The 14,539-nt window shown below is 45.7% G+C and overlaps 1 long non-coding RNA gene and 1 pseudogene across 6 annotated transcripts; one reads left to right on the plus strand and one right to left on the minus strand.

Moving 5' to 3' along the window:
• The first annotated feature begins 6,305 nt into the window (after positions 1-6,305).
• On the plus strand, positions 6,306-10,633 carry LOC119304000. Of its 6 annotated transcripts, none has more exons than XR_005148043.1 (5): positions 6,306-6,664; positions 6,764-7,589; positions 7,809-7,986; positions 8,679-9,497; positions 10,387-10,633. It is a non-coding gene; the product is annotated as an uncharacterized LOC119304000 (long non-coding RNA). The 6 variants fall into 6 exon arrangements; XR_005148042.1 differs by lacking the exon at positions 10,387-10,633 and having other exon boundaries at positions 8,679-9,204; positions 9,314-9,658; XR_005148044.1 differs by lacking the exon at positions 10,387-10,633 and having other exon boundaries at positions 8,679-8,872; positions 9,080-9,658.
• Positions 10,634-12,573: 1,940 nt separating this feature from the next.
• The window catches only part of LOC119300407, a 2,483-nt pseudogene continuing 517 nt past the window's right edge, over positions 12,574-14,539 (minus strand).

A 14,539-nucleotide genomic window follows, 5' to 3' on the forward strand; every position in this document is an offset into this window, starting at 1 on the left:
TATTCACCCCCCCTCCTCTAGTCAACTATGTCGATCCTTTCAGCATGGCAGCTGCATGCCCACCCAAGGCCTGTTGGGTGTGATCCACGAGAGCCATAGCCACCGGAGTCTGAGTGCATGGCTGAAGCGATGCTAGTCCGGGATGCCCAGGCCACCGTTTTCAATCGGAGTACAAACCACCGGCCAGCTGACTTTGCATTTCCCACCGCCGATTTCCTCCTCTTGGGCCCAAAGATAACGTCGTTTGATATTGTCCACCTCGACTAGCAGTTTTTTCTGGTACCTTCAGCACAGTCAGGGGAAAAGTTAGGAGTGCACTTAGGACGCTTCTGACTAGAACTCTACTCCCCACTATGGACATGAGCCTTCCTTTCCATCCTGCAAGCCGAGCTCTGATCTGGTCAGAGATGAACTGCAGATGAACGATGCGCGGTCTAGAGATGGTCGCAGGCAATCCAAGGTACCGCGGAGGGAACTGGGCTTGCTGTCCTCCAAAATTTTGGAGCACCTGCTGTAGGTCGATGTGGTTGCACCTGATTGCAGCTACTGATGATTTCAGAGGGTTAACTTTCAGTGTTGATGCTTGCTCGAAATCATGAAGAATGGTCATCAGGGTATCGATTTCCTCCTTCACTGGGTTGGCGAAAATGATGGCATCGTCTGCGTACAGGTTGACTTGCAGCGAGAGGTCCCTGCCCGGCAGCGAGTCAAGGTGGCCAAGCTCCATGGCACGTTGGAGGAGACGATGCAGGGGGGTCAATGGCAATGATGAAAAGGAGAGGGGACAGGGGGTCACCCTGCCTGAGACCTCGACAGTGTAGAATTTGGTTCCCCGCCATGCCATTCAGTAGGAAGGAGGAGGTTGACGTCGCCAGCAGCATGGCGATCCAATCATGCTACCTAGCCGAGAAGCCTAGGGCTTATAGTAGCTCGAGCAGATACTCCTAGGAGACATTGTCCAAAGCTTTTGCTATATCTAGTTTGAGCAGTAGCGTTGGCGTGTTTTTTCTGTGCAGCGACCTAACTGTGTTTTGGACATAGAGGAAACTGCCGTGCGTGCTTTTTCTTGATAGGAAGGCTGACTGGGCCGGCAATATTATGGAGTCGATGATGTTGAAGAGCCGCATGGAGAGTACTTTGGTGATCAACTTAGCTATGGAGTGAACTAGGCTAATTGGCCTGAAGTCTGAAACTGTTGCTGCGCCATCCTTCTTTGGGATCAGTACTACTAGGACAGAGTTGAGGGTAGCAAACTTGTCGTCGGCCATGCAGTAGAACTGGTGGAAAGCCTGCATGATATCGTGCTTGATAGTTTGCCAACAACTTCGAAAGAAGATTCCGATGAACCCGTCCGGCCCCGGAGCTTTTTCTGCCGGCGAGGCCTTGATCGCCTCCCAGACCTCGTCTTCAGAGAAGGGATTGTCCAGTCCGCCCCCTCAGATGGTGGGCGGTTGCAGCTGGTGCCAGTCAATGGATCTTGGGCATGCTCCTTTGGAGCCGAGGACGGAGTTGAAGTGCTCGAAGATGACCGCAGCCTTGTCCTCATGTGCTGTGGCGATCCCGTTGCTTGTCTGCAGGCTATGAATGATCCAGATTTATTAGTGCTTTTACCATTTCAGAAGTTGTCATTTCAGAACTCAGTCCACAACTTTATTAGTGCATTTGAAAAAATGTGCACGTAAAAAAATAAATGTTCATGTATTATACCAAACATTCATGTATTTCCTTCGCAAAAAATTGTTCGTGTATTTGTCAATAAAATATTGATATATTTGAAAATAAGGAAAATATTGAAGTACAATCTTTTTTTCTGAGCGGATGTGAAAATACAACTTGTTGTGCCTAGAAGCTGGATTTTTCTAAAGCCTATCACCATCTGGACCGAGCTTTTTTGGAGAAGGCGTTAATTAGGTGGAGTTTCTCTCCAAACTGGATCTCTCCGATTATGGCTTCTGTGACATCAGTGCAATACTTGGTGCAGTTCAATGGAAAGCTCCTAGAATCCTTCACGCCCTCGAGGGCCCCTGCCAAGGTGATCCAGTCTTCCTGTTTTCATTTTTGTTTGTTGCTGGCGCGCTTTCTGGTAGCTCTCACCAACATAAGTCAGTGGCGGAGGATGGTTTGGCAGGTGTCAAGGTTTGCCAACGGGTACCTGTTATTTCTCACCTCTTGTTTGCAATGATTCTTTGCCATTTAGGTCTTAAGTTGAACACTTATGCGTCAACGACAGTCAACTTATTAACCCTGAGAAGTATCTTTTTTTCTGATAACTGTCTGGAGCCTGTTGTGGAGGAAGTGAAGAGGATTTTGAAAATTTTGCAACAAGTTTTTGAACCAAATATATGGGGTTGTCAGTGCCAGAAGGCGGAATGCATAAGGGTAGGGTTGAGACCCTATAAGACAAATTGTGGAAGAGGTTACTGGATTGGAGCGAGCAGTACATGTCGTCGGGTGGCAAATTACTTCTTATTAAATCAGTTTCACAAGCCATCCCCACCTATGTTACCCATGTTTGATGCTGCGGCAGTATTGGTGGGGATGGAGAAGGGGGAATAAAAATGGCATGGTTCAACTGGGATTTCCGCCCTATATCTCCCAAGCATAAATGTCAGTTTAACTGGGCGTTCGACTTGTTTTTATGAACACGGTGCTTGGAACATGCAAAGGTTATATGATGAATTGTCGTCGAGCGATATTCAGGAGATTGTCAAGATCCTTGTGCATGGTTCCCTGAAAAGAATGGGCATTTCTCAGTGAAGAGTGTCTACCGGCTAATAACTACATACAACCATGTTGATGAGTTGCAGGTGGGACGTCCAGTAACAACCTCGAGCGTAAATGTCGGTCTAACTAGGTGTCAGACTTTTTGGATGAACACGGTACTTGGAACGTGCAACGGTTACATGATCCCTTTTGGTTGAGGGATGTTTACGAGATTGTCAAGATCTGTATCTCTCCGCGCAGCTGACAAGATCTTTTTTTCGCATGGTCCTTGAAAAGAATAGACGTTTCTCGGTGAAGGGTGTCTACCGGCTAGCTACATACAAGCATGATGATGAGTTGCAGGTGGGGCGTCCAGTAACAACCCTGTCCCTGATGGAGCCCGACCTATGTCGCGCTGCATTTGGAATGCCTTGGTTCTGCAGAAGAAACAAGATATGATGTGGAAGGGTGTAGAGTCCTGGTGCCCTTGCTACGTAAGTTGTATAGGCATCTGTCAAAGCATGACACTTGTTCTCTCTACGGTATTAAAGTTGAAAGTAGCTTTCGCCCTGATCTCCTGCGACCATGCTACCAAACTATTCAAGCTGATGAGGGTGATTTGGCCGCTCTCTGATAGAAGTGTGCTGATAGACACAGGCAAGGATTGGTTGTTGAATGTGTTGGCGCCTTGGCAGGGTGTAGTGATGTGGAACAATATAGGTTTATCTTGCTTACCTTGTGCATTTGGTAGTTGCGCTCGGACTTGGTGCATGGCAATGATATTCCACCCCGGAGGCGATTGTTATATTCCTTGACAGCCACATGAAATTGCTTATACAGGCAAGGTATTATAGCACAGATGAAATTCTCAAGGGTAATTTGCCAGTGCTGGATGATTACTGAGGCCGACGGTGACCGCACCGACCCTTACATGCCTTGGCTGCTGACGCCGACGGATCGGGTTGCCCTTTCGGTTGATGGGTCCTCCCTTGGTTAGGATGGGACGGCTACAGACAGCATGATTCTTCCACGGCATGAAGAGAGTGTGATCTTTGACGCCTACCGGTTCTTATTCAATTATAATGATGCACTTGAGGCAGAGATCCACACACTCATGCAGGGTATGGCGTTATAACATATATTTAATTTCTTAAATCAATGACCTAAAACTACGCGAATGACTTATTCATCTAGACGAAGGTAGTACTTGTTATATAGAGATCTGACTCTGCGCTCACGCGAGAGTCAGGCGCTGACCTACGACAATCGAGAAACATTAACGTGCACATCATGGGCGTGCCTTTCCGCTCTCCACGTCAGATTAACTATGCGACAAAAGGTTCGCTTCGTCGACGAGAAAGAGCGGAAAAAAATTCTATGCATACCGGCTGTAAACTGCTCTCCCTGCGTACCTTGTGTGAGATGACGCCACGTGGTCCACCTCGCCATCCGACGATCCGCTCCCGTGCGCAGGCTTCCTCGGCTCGAGCACCCCTTCTCGGCTCCTGCAAAACAAGCCCGCAACCTCTCAAACTTCGGCTCGGCTGGACTGGGCACACAATCCCTTACCCCATCTGCACTAGAGTCAGATTCAGGCGCCGCCGCTGCATCCCTTGGCGTAGTCGCCGCCGCCACCCCAGTCGTCTCCGTCGTACGCCACCGGCTGATCATTTGCTTCCACCATCGTCTGCTTCGTCCCCCGCCCGCCCTCGTCCTACACTTGATAGAGGGAGTGCGGCCGGCAGCCAGACGACGCAGGTACGTCTCCGATTCCCTTTCTCTTCTGCTCGCCGCTGCTCCCCTTGTCTCATGTTGATTGATTTTTGTTTCTAATGTCAATCTATTTCACCCCGCGAAAAAAAATGTCAATCTATTTCGTTCTAGCGGAAGTGGTCAGCAATAACATTTAATTAATCACTGTTTAGTACGTAGCTGTCTGGAATCGTTGGTGTGAGCAGAACCACCTTGATGATGTGTGGCAACGCAAAGATTAATATTGTCTCACCCTGGACAAAGTTTCTTCCACGTTTGTCACTTGTGAAGCTGCGATGTCATGGATAGCACATCTGTATACTTCACTGTCTTAACCGAACAAACTTACTAATTCATTTTTTGCAGAAAAATTGGGAACCAATTCAGCATTGGAGAAAAGGAGACTGACAGGAAACCGGAGATGATGCAATCTTTTCTGATTGCTTCTTGTTCGATAATGGTTTTGTCTAATTCACGGGGTGTGGGCTATGGTTTGATAATCCAAGTTCACTTGGGATCTATACAAGCAGCCAGAAGGGCAAATGGAAATAGCATCAGATTGCTTGTCGCTGATCAACAAGATGAAGAGCACAGAGCAAGACCGATCCCATACTAGCTAGCATCACTACTGATGATATCATATGTAAAACCGTGAAATTTTTCTGTAGCTATCGTCATATAAATATGTCTTGTACTGAAGGAGCTCATGTTTTGGCAAAATGAACCAAACTGATGTAGCTTCCTGCTTGTATAATGAGTACCCTGAGATTGTGAGGACCAATTCATGTAAACAATGGAATTTGGAATATCTATCTGACTTCTTGCCAAAAATCTGCATGTGTTATCTGATGTCGCCATAAATCTGCGGTTAACTATTTTATTGTTTCTCTGGTTTCTCTGATTTGCTATTCAACAGTAGCAAAGATGCTACCTCTTTTTGTGTAGGCCTAAACTTCATATGAAGTCAGGCTAATTTTTTATTACGAAATCTGAGAACTTTTTGAGCACAGGCAATTTGGAAAATACTTATATTGCAAATGAATCAGCAAATCCCAAAAATTTGATACTTTACAACAGTTTTGCCTTTGAATAGCTACAACTTTATAGTTGACGATTTTTGCAGGGAAAAATATATAGCTCATGAAAACCTTTGCAACAGGGAGGCTACTCAACCTTCTGCGCGCAGTATGTTCAATAGCACTGAATTCCTTGTAGAAACCTTTGTCTTCCTTGGAGGCGACGTTGTCAGATTCCGCCATGGCCACTCCCAACCTTCTCCCCGGTAGTGCTGCTTCAGATTGCGGCAGAATGGCCCGTGTCGGCCGCGGCTGTCGCTCCGGCCCGAACTGATCATGGGATGGAGATGGAGAGGACGCGTTTCGGACGCCCGGCCGAGATGTTTACCGTTCCGTCCGCTGCAGTAAGCGTTGAGCCGGCGAACTGGCCGTTAGTCCCGTGGCCTAGATGACAATATTCTGGTTGCTCGGCCATGAGAAATTCAGGATAGAATGGCCACTTCCCTGGCTGCATCGAGGAAGCAGAAGCTAGCAATCTTCATGCATATGTTAGGAATCAATCCATGCGTAGCTGACGGGAGCCGGAATCGTACGTACATGGCAAGTTTTGGAGCCGAACGCAAGGGCTGCCGAGCCGAGAAACAACGAACCGAGCATCTGAGCAGTGAATCGTCGGATGGCGAGGTGGACCACGTGGCGTCATCTAATGCAGGGTATGCACGGGGGGAGATTTACAGCCCGTACGCACGGAATTTTTTTCCGAAAGAGCGCCTGCTCGCGATGTCCACATCGTCGACAAAAAAAGAAACGAGAAGCGATTCGTCGGACTAGGAACGCGTTTTCATTGGCCAGCTGCCCCAGGTTTCTCCACACGCAACCTCCTCCTCTGCTCCTTTCTCTTGCTCGGCGCTGCCGGATCTGCTGCACCGAGGGGGCACGGCGCCGCTGAGATGCGGGGCGATGCGCTGCCGCCTACCGCGCCCTTGGCCTTCTCTCATCCCCTGCCCCTCCCTCCTCTACGGCGACGGCGAGCTCTTCGAGTCGGGGGCCTCGCCGCTCGTCTTCCTGCCCTGCTCCTGATCCAGGGCGGCGGCATGAACCTCTCCCGCGTCGACGAGAATCTCCTCAGCTCCGTCTGCTGCGCGCGCTCCCTCGCCCTCCTCCCCCCGACCCCAGCCCCTTCCCGTGTCGAGGTACTGTGTTCCTCCCTTCCTCCCCGCCATCAACCCTTCGTCCTGTGTTGGATCCAACAATAGTGCTTGGTTGCTTATCATTGTGTCGTGCGCCTGTAGGTTCCAGCTCGAGCTGTTGTTGCGGCGACGGCTGGATTTGATGTCACTGAAGTTCTAAAAATTACATGATGGCTTGCTTAATTTTCTTCATTAAGAGCAGAGAAGGAGAGGGAAGAGAAAGACAAAGATATTTAGCTTTCCTTCCAGTTATCATTGCATTACTTTTCTTTAGGGTTTTCGATCATTGGTTCTAAGAAATTAACGCCAAGAAAGGGTGCCTTCTGATGTCTATAAATCTAAGCTTTATCTGTTCTTGGGATCCGATGGAAGCTTGTGATTTAGGATTAATTAGATTATCTGATCACAAAAGTGGCTCCTTTCTTGGTTTGTTCTTGTCCCTGTAAGCTGAGCTTCTGTCCATCCGTCCGTAATAGAAGAAGCTTATTTCCTTCCTAGGCTTGTAGTATCATCTCATGCTCCCTTGTGCTGTGAATTCGTAATGCAATGTATACAAATTGGAGGCAGCCTCCCTGCTTACAGTACTACTTACTACAGTTTTTTCATTAATTAATTGGCTTAACTTGTACTTGCGCCTGCGCTTTTCTGCTAGAATAATGGGCCTTTTGCACTAAATCCATCATTAACAATGCCATTTTTCTAATGCTTGCATGCATCCCTACGAGCAGATTAACGTGCGCCTAAACAATAAAAAAAAGCCGAGATACACATCCTTCTTGCAAGCAGGAAGACATGAAGACGGTGACTTGATCCGCCCAGTCCAGGGGAGGAAAGCAACAGGGAAACCCCGCCTTCTGCCACCAGTATGAGATAACGGCCATGGGACACACGATGCATCCTGGTGCGCTTAACCCACAGCCATCATTTGGTATGCCCAACAGTATTTCTTACTGCCACAACTTGTTGTTTCTAGCAGGATAACGTATTGTTTGTTGTTGTCTTCGTTACTATCCTTACAAAAGTCACTGGTCTAGGTTAATTTTGGCCATTCTTACTGCTGTTTGACTAATGGTTTTCTTATTATATTGTTGGTCGCAAAGCTATCTGGCTACAGATACGCTTTAACCTTTTTTCCCCATGTATTCAGACAGGATTTGACATGGATGATGTAGTAAGAATGTACATCCGATACACACTGAATGGAAAACAATTCAATCCTGATGTGGTTCTGGATCTCATACGTCTTAGGAAAGCATCAATGTTTGAAGATAATGAAGTTGCTGAAATTCTGAATCAGATATCAAGACGAATTGTTCGGGAAAAAGGTATTGTTATTCTTCTTCTGAACTGGTACTCTTAGAGAACACATAGTATTTCCTAACCATTCAAAAGACTCTGTTTTTTGTGAACGCTGCATGATAGTGTTCAAAATATTATGTCTTTCTTATTGTGAACTATTGATTTCCTTGTATTTGGTAGGAATGATAATTTAGTTTGATTCACAACTAAACTTGATGTGTAAGATTATGGTTGCACACTGCTAGAGCACTGGCCGCTGAGGATATTTTGTGTTTTATGATATTGCTGGTCCAATAGTTATGGACTTATCTGGGTTTAGAGAACAAGGTCTCAAGCCTAAGCTTGCTGTCCATACATTGTTCGGAAAAATCATGTACTTATCAGAGGCAAGCTGCTGGTGTCTGTTTTTATCGACTCTCAGTTGCAGCTGAGAATTTTCTTGACTCTAAAACAGAATTAAAATGTTTTAGATGTCATGATGTTGTATTATAATGTATTCAACTCCTTACTTCCCTCATTATAACTGAATATCTGTGAATTATCCAACTCAAAGAATTCTGTTCTCGGGACGATTTGCTTGTTGTCAAAGAAATTTTTGGATTTATAGAGTATGGCTAAATCTTTGTTGTGGATTATCATCACAAATTTTATACCACAACTGGTGCTTACAATACTACTGCCGTAACCATTGTTTCTCATCATGTTTTCATCTGAGCAGTGGATGAGCTCGAGGAGGTGTTCTACGAGGAGGTCGGTGCTGCATTTTCCGACACATGGGTCCTGCCGTCTTGTGTCAGTTGGGTTTGATGCTTTTGATTTTGAATTATGTGAAGGAACTCGACCCCATAAAGTACATTCTGGCAAATATTTTGGAAGAAGCTGGTGATGCCTGCCACCTATTTCGATAAGCAGGTTTAATGATCTACTATCCTAAATTCCTTGCTAAAAACATCATCTGAGAGGAATATTTAGCTTGGATTTCCTCTTGTCATGGTATCAACAACACATCCTTGCCTTTAGCACAGATATTTAACTGGTTAATATATATGCTTTGCTTACTTCATCAGCCTATGTTTGAACATTTTGTATAATATTTTTAACTGGTCAACATACTTGTAGATCTACAATTATTATGTTAGGTGTTAGACCCAATGAATAAGACCGATACCCAGTAATTTGTTAATATCACCAAGTCAGAACCCATACAGGAGGTGGACTGCATACTGCAAGTGCCTCACATTGTTGTATGTACCTAATCCAAAGCAATCCTTTGATATCCTCCTATTTTCCTCTCTAAGATATGCAATATCCTACTAATTTTGTTGGTTTGTTAAGTTATCTTCTTGTACATAGGTCACAGCTGATCTAGAGACGATCTCCACAAAGAAAATATTGGGCGAGTTGACCTTCCACGGGCATGCATATCAGAATCAAATCAAAAGCCGGAAGCTTCAATCTTGCCTTATTCACATAGCTTTTCAAGATCAAATGAGGATTTGCCTGATGTGGCCCATAGCTAGATATTTGCACGTGATAGGTACTTCTTTTTGACTGCTCTAGCTATGTAATACACTATAACAATCTCTAGGATTTTATTTAGCCACCAGTGAAGCCTAGCAGGTAGGTGGGTCAACAGTGAACCTTTTCAATTGTCATTATACCATTGATATCCAAATCTTGGATGAGTTTTTCTTGATTGTTCGGTGACTAAGCGTATGTTGGTTAATATGAATTTGAATTGTACTCTGGATCAAGTGATTTTCTGATATGGTAGTTCATTTCTACAAAAATTGGCCCATTCTAATTGAAAAACAAAGCAGCATTTCTATAACACGTGGGTATAAACTGAAAATTGTATATAGTGACCTATGGAGTAAAAAAACACAAAATGCAAATAGATGAGAAATCTTAGCTTATTCCTTTTGTCCATTTCTATAACAAAAGCTCTTGGCTGGCCTAACAAAGCTGCTGGAATTTCAGAGCGACAGAAAAACTAATTTAATGTCTTCAGATAATTCTCATTTAGGGTAGTATAGTTGTAGCTTTTATGTTCAAAATTGTTGTTTATCGGCACATTTTCTTGAAGACATGTGCCTAGCGCTTCTTTGAATTTATTCCTGAGCCAAGAGCCGACATGGCGACAGAGCAAGATATCTCAAATATAAAGGTTGATCTTAATTTCTTGATATTGTCTATTTCATACTAATAATTGAGAATCATTCCCCAAATTAATTGCTATGTAGCCAACTCTTACTGAATCTATCCATGTCAGCTCATGTTCTCAAATCGGTCAAAAGGTCATTTTCTGGTCAGTTTTATCTACAATTAATTGTTTTGTTCAACCCAACAGTCTTCTCTACGTACATCTAACCACATCGGGAGTTCTTACATGTTTATAGTTGAATTAATCTTCATTCATACGGCAGGTGCACGAGGTACCATGCAAGCAAGCAGGGTGGCCCTGATCATGCTGTAGGGGCTGGGTATATTTCTATCTTTATAAGACCTTTTAAGTCTGACTTAAGACAGCAAGAAGTATGCCTCTACTTTTGGACGCTGCCATGTGCTATCCATTACTTTTGAACCACCATCATCGTTCATGTAACCTCCAGAATACATTCTCTAAGTGTGTTGTTTTTGCATGGCTCCATCTTAAAGTTTCAGTTAAAAACTTGTCGCATACCAGTCCTAATATACATGTACTTTGAGTGTGATGGAATAAACAAGAAAGTGGAAGGGGCGTGCTCCTACCTTGCACCGCCACAACTTACTCTCAGGAGGCCCGCAATGGCGGCCCCCAACCACTAGTCTTACATAAAGCTGGACTGGTCTGACGCAATATAAAGTAGCTGAGCTTTCTAGTCTAGTGAAAAGTTCACACGTGAACATGGTTCCATACACACCCATATGAATAGTAATTTAAAAAAAAATACTACTCCCTTCGATTCAAAAAAAGTTTCATCGCTTTAGTTCAAATTCAGTTAAAGCTCTGAACTAAAGTCACGACACTCTTTTTTGGATCGGAGGCGGTAGAAAAATCAAAATGAAAATTTGGGATATCAAAGTTGATCGACCATTCAACTCATGTATAAAGTTCCGTGAAGGAATGACACCAGGGGTATAGAAAATACAGTCCATCTTACTATTCCTTCAAACAGTGTTTTTGGAGATAGCTTTCATTTTGTTATTTTTACCCAGAATACACTTATGTCATTTCCTCGTGAAACTTAATACTCAAGTATACCAGTCAATCATGTATACAACCAAAAAAACAGTTTTTTTTAGGCTCTTCTATTTGTTTTAAATCTACAATTCATAGTTATACCGAAGGAAAATCAAGAACGGTGTCTTCTGTGTGGGATGCGGAAGAGAAGAAACACTTCATCACCGTTTCTGGTCATGCCCACACTCGGCGCTATTCTGGAACATAATGCGGTCGGAGAAAGGAGTTGCGGTGGCGATCCCACCGTGTTCGGTTGACCCCTCGAGCGCACTATCATCATGACTGCTAGGGTGGTTCGCGGAGGCCTCGGACGGCGAGAGAGAAGCAATGGTGCAGGCCACGTATGTTTTTTTTTTTTTGACTTGAGGGGCATGCCCCCGATTTCATTTCATTGCATGAAAGGAAACCACCACGTATGGGCTATGGCTAGCTAGAAATGAAACAGAGGAAGGAAAGAAAATAGCAGAGCCCCAGGTATTAGCAGCATCTGTTCTGGCCTACATGACCGAATGGTCAGCAGTACATGTGAGGAAACCTTCAGCTACGAACACCAGAGAAATGCATCTCTCTGCTGCTCCGGAGACGGGATGGGTCAAAGCCAACGCCGACGGCACCGTCTCCAGAAACGGGGGCAACGGTGCTGGAGGCCTAGTACTCCGGGGTGACCAAGGCGATTTCCGTGCGGCTGCGTGCAACTTTTTCGCCGGTGTTGCGGACGCCGAGACAACAGAACTTATGGCGTGCCGACGGGCGGTCGAGCTAGCTAGCGAGATCAACGTTGAGAAGCTACATCTGGAGACAGACAGCAAAGTGGTCGCGAGCATGCTGGGAGACACGAACAAGAACCTGTCGGCATCGGGGCCGCTAGTAGAGGAGATTAAGCAGATGCTTAGTTGGTTCAACGATGTGAAAGTGTCATGGGTATGACGGACTGCCAATAACGCCGCACACAAGTTAGCTAAGGTAGGGGTAGAGGAAGAGTTATGTAAGCCTGGGCTAATGGTGTCTTCAGACTTTGTGTTAGATGTGATCTCTGATGAGATCCCAGACTTTACTTAAATAAAGCGGTTTGTGTTACCCTCAAAAAAAAATCTACAATTCATAACGGGTACCCCAGAACCATGTTCCACATATCCGCATTCGATGAAGAGTGCTAGAACAAGAGTTGGAGGACAAAATTAAAGAGTACTTTCCACATGACATCGTGTTAACATAAAACCGCAAAAATAGGGAAGCACCATTACAATTTGCTATGGAAAGCAAATTCCTTTTTTTTTCCACAAGGCCAGTATTTTTTATTGAAAATAATTGTAACATTACAATCCTCACATATTATTACTGGCCAATCAATAGGCCGATTACATTAACCGATGTTGTCTTGAGCAATAGTTTAGTTGGCCCTAGTTGTGACCATGGAGATGCCGCCATTGTGGCCGAACCTAGCGACCTTGCAGTCGGTGGCGAAGATGTCGGAGGAGACATAGCTTGCTACACCACCCATCACAGGCATGTTAGCACTCACGTTGAGTTTGTTGACGTAGTCGGAGCGGTAGGTTTGGCCGAGAATGCCATGAACATTGTCGGTGAGACCGTAGAATTTGAACCCAATGTCCAAATGCGCGAGGCTGTCATCCTCTGTCACATCATAGTTGTGGATGCGGGAGTCCTTCTCCGTGATGGGCACTACTTTAGTCATGATGTCGAACACACCCTTAAGCTCGACCCTCATGCCATTTGTCATGGATGTCCTTGTGACGGTAAGGGCAGGCACGGAGGTGGATTGCCATTGTGCGCCAATGTCAGTAGAGATGTCGATCGGTGCTCCGTCGAAGGCCAACTCAAGGCGATCAACGTCATTATTCCACTGGGAGGTCTTCATGGCACCCAAGTAGAGGCGGTGGTTTGCGAAGCGGATGCCCAAGGCCTGGATCCATGTGAAGTCTCGGCTCATGGAGGGGTTGCGCTTGCTGATGAAGTGGGCGTTGATATGGAGGTCAGCATCAGAGACGACACAAAAGTCCTGGTCCTTCTTGCCGTGGAAGTAGAAGTTGTTGCCATCGGCGCCAGTGAAGCGGGGGTCACCGCAGGACATCCCAGGGTAGAAGTCACACACTTCAAGAAGAAGATTTTGTATTAGTATCGTCAGAAAGGTCGTCGCTGATGGTCTAGACCATTAGCATTGAATTAATATATATGTTGTGCATATTCAGATAGATAGAGAGGTCCATCAAGATCGAATTGTCCTTGATCTTCCATGAGTAGAGTTTCTATCTTCCATCACTTAAAAAGGAATGGAATGCATGGCTTGAGACTGGGAAAGATCGGAGCTGTATGTCTTGCAGCAGTATGTCTTGCAGCTGGCGCAGAGGACGAGGCACTCGTTGGGGCAGCGCTTGTCGCAGGTGGCCACGCAGGGGTTCCTCTTGTCCTTGGTATTGTCGCACGTGAGTATCTGCGTCCTCTTGCCGAACCGTCCCTGGGTGGATCACGCGGGAGTTCGGCGGCAGCGGGCGGCGCGGCTGCGCAGCTGCAGAGGACACGGCGGCGCACAGCAACATCAGTACGATGGCGACCGCTCCCAAGCACGACGTCGGCCTGGACATTGCTACGTACCCCGAGGCCTGTGCTAGCTTAATTGGCTGATCTGGTTTCAGTAAGTATGACTGTGTTGCATGGGAATTTATAGGATGCGCGGGAAGAGGTAACGATCGAAGCAGGGAAAGTTGTTGACCGTTGCGCGCTTCCCACATTATGCATCTGTACGTCTGGGAGATCGCATCGCTTAGTATCGCACCAACCAGAAAATCGAACGCCTTCGAATCGCACCAAAGTTCAGACCAGATGCATGCCTTCATTACAAAAACAAAACGGATTAGTTTTTACAGTACAACATTAAGTACAAGGTTTATAACTGATCTTGATTAGATACGTGTTTTATAACGGATTAGTACCAAAAAGACGAGTTGACAACAAACTTTGAGTAATTCCCTCGTGAATAAGCTTCCTCCTTATCGTCCAGGTAGCCCAAAGTGCAATAACACCTCCATCATTAAAGATAATCAGTTTTTGCCATATGGTTCCTCGTTTTTTTGTGGGGGCACATGGTTCTGTTGTTGCCATCATGTGTTCCATAAGGTCCTGGTCCATTAGTAGTCGCACACGCCGAACCATTGTACACTCCAAAAAGCTATCTTTCCATCAAGCTTCCATGCCGCAGACTGGACACGCATCAATTGTCACCACTTTTCTCTGCACGCTGACACCTTCAGTCGACGGTGAGTGTTGCGCTAGTCTACACTCCGACCCATGGAGTGCTAACTTCCTCTCATCCCCCGCGTCGGCCGCCCTGGCGGCAC

The sequence above is a fragment of the Triticum dicoccoides genome, chromosome 5A, assembly GCF_002162155.2.
Source record: "Triticum dicoccoides isolate Atlit2015 ecotype Zavitan chromosome 5A, WEW_v2.0, whole genome shotgun sequence".
Classification (NCBI taxonomy): domain Eukaryota; kingdom Viridiplantae; phylum Streptophyta; class Magnoliopsida; order Poales; family Poaceae; genus Triticum; species Triticum dicoccoides.